Source organism: Humulus lupulus, chromosome 4 (genome assembly GCF_963169125.1).
Source record: "Humulus lupulus chromosome 4, drHumLupu1.1, whole genome shotgun sequence".
NCBI classification, from domain to species: Eukaryota; Viridiplantae; Streptophyta; class Magnoliopsida; order Rosales; family Cannabaceae; genus Humulus; species Humulus lupulus.
Window position 1 is genome coordinate 153,773,770 of NC_084796.1, and position 5,630 is coordinate 153,779,399.

Sequence of the window (5,630 nt, forward strand, 5' to 3'; positions counted from 1 at the left end):
TCTTTCGCCTTCCGAGACCCGGAGCTGGAGCTTGCGAAGCAAAGCTCTACAGCGATCGCGGAGAATTCTGCAAAGGACTTGTCAGGGAGTTGGGGGTGTTTTGGCGTAGCTCTATGAACATGCCTCAACCCCCAGTCCCGTCCATCGCTGGGCTACACAGGAGATAATTTTCATGATACATAATGGCAGGCATTTCCATGGCAATTTTCACATAAGCACATAATGCACATATGACACGTAATGCAAGCATGTTCATGGCAACAAATAAACCTAAGCTTAACAATTTAAACATTTCGAACAATTTAAAAATTTCAAACACAATGCTAGCACATAAGTGGTGTTCTGTGTACGTTTTGTTCAAGGGGCGTATGGCTATGCCTTAGCCATGTATACCCCCCAAGTGAGCGTGGGGTCCGGACGTCTCCGGACCGCGTGGTCACTTGTTAAAACGCAGCTTTGAACACAGGGATAAAAAGTGCAGTAAAAGCGGAGTGAATCTCTCCGTGTTTCATTAAATTAGCCTGCTAGGCATGAGTTTTACAACAGGGAGGATTATTTCCACATTTTTCACTTTTGCTAATTTCACCAAGGACTTCCGACTGGATGGTCCGGGGCCTACTGGTAGTAGCGGCGGAGGTGCTCCGCGTTCCAGGCGCGCGGGACTTTAGATCCGTCGAGTCTCTTTAAGTGATATGTCCCATGGCCCACTTTTTCTTGGACTTCGTAGGGGCCTTCCCAGTTGGGTCCGAGGACTCCTACTCCCGGATCCTGCGTAGCAGGAAATACTCTCCGTAGGACAAGATCCCCAACTTTGAATGTACGGCTCTGGACTCTCGTGTTAAAGTGTCGGGCTATCTTGCCTTGGTACATTTTTAGTTGGACCTGCGACTGCTCCCGGAGCTCTTCGATCATGTCCAAGGACTCCTGGAGAAGGGCATGGTTCTGGGTAGGATCGTAGGTATCTTGCCTGTGAGAGGGGATCATAGTTTCTACTGGGATGACGGCCTCGCAACCGAAGGTCATGGAATAAGGCGTGTGCCCCGTCGAAGTTCTCTCTGTTGTGCGATAGGCCCAAAGTACTCGCGGAAGTTCTTCCGGCCAGTGAGCCTTGCAGGCTTGGAGTTTTTTCTTCAACGTGGTCTTTAATATTTTGTTTACAGCTTCCACTTGCCCATTAGCTTGGGGTCTGGCGACTGCGGAAAAGCTTTTGATAATTCCATGCGAAGCACAGAAGTTCGTGAAGTGTTCACTGTCAAATTGCTTTCCGTTGTCGGACACAATTTTTCGTGGAAGCCCAAAACGACACACTATATTCCTGATGACAAAGTCCAGTGCTTTTTTAGATGTGACCGTGTTCATAGGTTCAGCTTCAGCCCATTTGGTGAAGTAGTCTATCGCGACTATGGCGTACTTCACTCCACCCTTTCCAGTTGGGAGGGAACCTACTAGGTCAATGCCCCAAACGGCGAACGGCCAGGGGCTGGTCATTAGGGTAATTTCTGTAGGCGGCGCTCGCGGAACCTTGGCGTACCTCTGGCACTGCTCACATTTCCTGACATAATCCACACAATCCTTCTTCATGGTGGGCCAGAAGTATCCTTGTCGAAGGATCTTTTTGGAGAGGCTCAGCCCGGAGCTATGATCGCCACAGAAGCCTCCGTGAATCTCATGGATGATGGTGCTGACTTCGGTTCCGGCAACACACCTAAGGAAGGGTATGGACAACCCCCTGCGGTAAAGCTTTCCATCCATAACCACGTATCGGGGAGCTTGATATTGGAGCTTCCTTGCGTCAGCTTTATCAGTGGGGAGCTCTCCGGTGGAGAGAAATCTGAGGATGGGTCCTATCCAGGAGTGGGAATGGTCGATGATGGCGTTTATCCTTCGTGTCTCAGTACTGGGGGCTTCTAAGTGCCCGATGGGGACTAAGCCATACTGTTCAATCTCCGGGTCCGTTGCAAGCTTGGCCAGCGTGTCCGCGAGTGAGTTCTGGTCCCGGGGGACCTGGCGGATTTGGTAGCCTTTGAAATGCTGCAGTAGGTCGCGGGAGAGAGACACGTAGGCAGCCATTTTTTCGCCTTTCATCTGGTATTCCCCGGATATTTGGTTTACCACAAGTAAGGAGTCGCTGTATACTTCGATTTTTTGGGCTCCGACTTCTCTGGCTAGTCGTAACCCAGCTAACATGGCTTCGTGTTCTGCCTCGTTGTTGGATGCTGGGAACGCGAAGCGGATGGCGCTCTGGAGCTGATGTCCTTGGGGAGATATTAGGATGACCCCCGCTCCAGCTCCATTTTCATTTGAGGCTCCGTCTACATAGACCTTCCAGGTGGGAAGTTCCGGGACAGGATCTTCCGGGAGGTCATTCATTCCCGAGCATTCCACGATAAAGTCCGCGAGAGCTTGACCTTTTATGGAAACACGTGGTTGGTAGTGGACGTCGAACTGGCTCAGTTCCATGGCCCACTTAAGCAATCTGCCAGAAGACTCGGGCTTCTGCAGGACTTGTCGGAGAGGGTGGTTGGTGAGTACTTTGATGGTGTGCGCCTGGAAATATGGCCTCAGCTTCCGTGAAGCAATCAGCAAGCAGAGGGAGAGTTTCTCGATCATCGAATATCTAGACTCAGCATCCAATAACCTCTTGCTTACGTAATACACAGGGAGCTGGATACGGCCATCTTCCCGGACGAGAGCGGCACTCACCGCGTGCTTAGTCACAGCTAAGTATAAGAACAACGCCTCTCCTTCGACAGGTTTGGACAGAATGGGAGCTCGGGTTAAATGTTCTTTGAGGTGTTGGAAGGCTGCTTCGCATTCGGGGGTCCACTCGAACTTCTTGTTTCCTCGCAACACATTGAAGAAGGGGATACACTTGTCAGTGGCCTTGGATACGAAGCGGCTGAGAGCAGCTATCCTTCCGGTAACACTCTGGACATCCTTATGTTTCCGGGGGGAAGGCATATCTATGAACGCCTTTATTTTCTCAGGGTTGGCTTCCACTCCGCGGGAGCTGACAATGAAACCGAGGAACTTCCCAGACGAGACCCCGAAAGTACATTTCTTTGGATTTAGTTTCATCCCGTACTTTCGGATCACGGCGAAAGCTTCCTCAAGGTCGTCACTGTGGTCCCCGGAGGTCTTGGACTTTACCAACATGTCGTCCACGTACACCTCCATGTTACTCCCTAGTTGATCCTTGAACATTCTGTTTACCAGACGCTGGTACGTCGCCCCAGCATTCTTCAAACCGAAAGGCATGACCACGTAACAGTAGACACCCTTGTCCGTGAGGAAGCTGGTGTGTTCCTGGTCTGCGACATGCATCTTGATCTGGTTGTATCCGGAGTACGCATCCATGAAGGATAAGAGTTCGTACCCGGAAGTAGCGTCTACCATCTGATCGATTCGCGGAAGAGGGAAACAATCTTTCGAGCAGGCCTTGTTTAGGTCCGTGAAGTCAATGCACATTCTCCAGGACCCATCGGGTTTCGGGACCAGAACTGGGTTGGCCAACCACACGGGATAGTGCGACTCCTGGAGAAAGCCTATGGACATCAATTTGTCCACTTCAGCTTTGACGGCTTCGGCTCTCACTGGGTCCAGCGGCCTCCTCTTTTGGCGAATTGGAGTTGCAGATGGGTCTATGTTGAGTGCGTGGCACGCAACATTGGGATTAATCCCCGTCATATCAGCGTGGCACCATGCCAGGATATCCTGATTATCCTTCACAGTGGCCACGATCTTATCTCGAATGGCCGACGGCAGGTTTTTCCCCACCTGAATGACCTTGGTGGGTTCTCCCGGGTTGAGGATCACCTCTTCGACTTCCTCCATCGGCTCTATTGCTTTCTCGATTCCCACTCTTGGGTCGAGTTCGTCAAAGTATGCCTCCTGAGCACCCCCAGTTCCTGGTGAGTCCTCCGCCAAAGGAATGGCAGCAAACGTCTCTTGGACCGTGTAGACGGATCGGACGGAGACGTTATAACAGCTCCGTGCACTTCTTTGGTCTCCTCGGAGGGTGCCAATACGCCCATCGTCGCATGGAAACTTCAAACATAAGTGGCGTATCGAGGTTATGGCCCCACAATCGATCAGGACCGGTCGGCCTAAGATGGCATTATACGCCGTGGGGCAGTCGACCACCACGAATGTGCTATGCTTGAAGGCACAAGCGTCGCTTTCTCCTCTGAGGGTGACTGGAAGTTGAATTTTGCCTAATGGCATGAGTGCGTCCCCATTGAAACCTTGAAGCTGGATGGGGCATGGGGCCAGGTCTGTCTCGGTCAATCCGATCGCGTGGAAGGCCGCTTTGAAGAGGATGTTCACGGAGCTTCTGTTATCGACCAAGATCCGTGAGACCTTCTTATTGGCAATCTGGGCTTCCACCACGAGGGGATCGTTGTGGGGGAAGTGCACATGTCGAGCATCGTCCTCCGTGAAGGTGATGGGAAGATCCATCATTCGGGGACGTTGAGCAGGTGATTGAACCAAGGCGCACATCTCCTCGGCGTGCTCTAACTCCCTCAAGTACCTCTTCTGGGAGTTGCGGGTGCTTCCGGCAAGGTGTGGTCCTCCGGAAATGGTGGCGACGTGTCCGTCAACGGGTGGCGGAGCAAGGCCGGGCGGATATGGGTTGCCTGGTCCTGGAGCCAACAAGGCAATGGGCGCCGGAGCGGGTGGAGCAGGAAGTGCTGGGAACTGAGACCCGGGAGCTTGGGGGTGACCGGCTCCAGGAGCGCTAGCGGCCCCCCTCTGTCCCGGGGAATATGCAGCTCCGTGAACCACCCCCTGTCCGGGATAGATAATGGGTATCCTCACCCACTGACCGAGGTGTCCCGCTCTTGCCAGGGACTCGATCTCATCCTTCAGCTGAAGGCACTCATTCGTGGTGTGCCCCACGTCTCCGTGGAACTCACACCTCTTATTGGAGTCTCGCGGACGCCTTCCTCCGTGAGACACCTTCGGGGGCTTCCTGTAGTTGACCATATTACAGGTCGCCCGATAGAAATTCTCTCGCGAGTCTATCAAACTCCCCGGTTGGAGTTTCTTCCGCTTCGTTTGCTCCGCGATTGGCTCAAATTTCGTTCTGGGGCTTCCGCTTGCGGCTGCGGCATGCCAGGAGCGATACTACATCCGGTTTGTACTGCTCCGTACCCAGAGAAATGGGTTTGACTCGGCGTCTGAGCAGACGCGGAAGGCCCATACACACTTGGAGTGAATCGGGCTCCTGGAAGCGTGAGGGCTGGTGCGGGAGCTTGCGAAGCAAAGCTCGGCGCAGTCACGGAAGGCGTTGGAGCCGGGGGAACTCCAAAGGCCTGCTGGTAGGCATCCTCAAGGTTGATGATTCCCTGAGCTTTTGACATGAATTCGGACAGGGTTTCTGCCCGTCTCCTTTGCATTTCCCCCCATAGCAGGGAGCCGACAGTAAGGCCCGATTGAAGGGCGATCAGCTTCATGTCATCGCTGACCTTGGTTTTTGCAGCAGCTTCCATCATTCTCTGAATGAAAGCTTTGAGGTTCTCAGTGGGTTGCTGCTTGATGTTGGTTAAGGAACCAACCTCCATGTCGTGGTCGCGGGCAGCAATAAACTGCCTCCTAAACGCGAACTGTAGCTCCTTCCAACTGTGGAT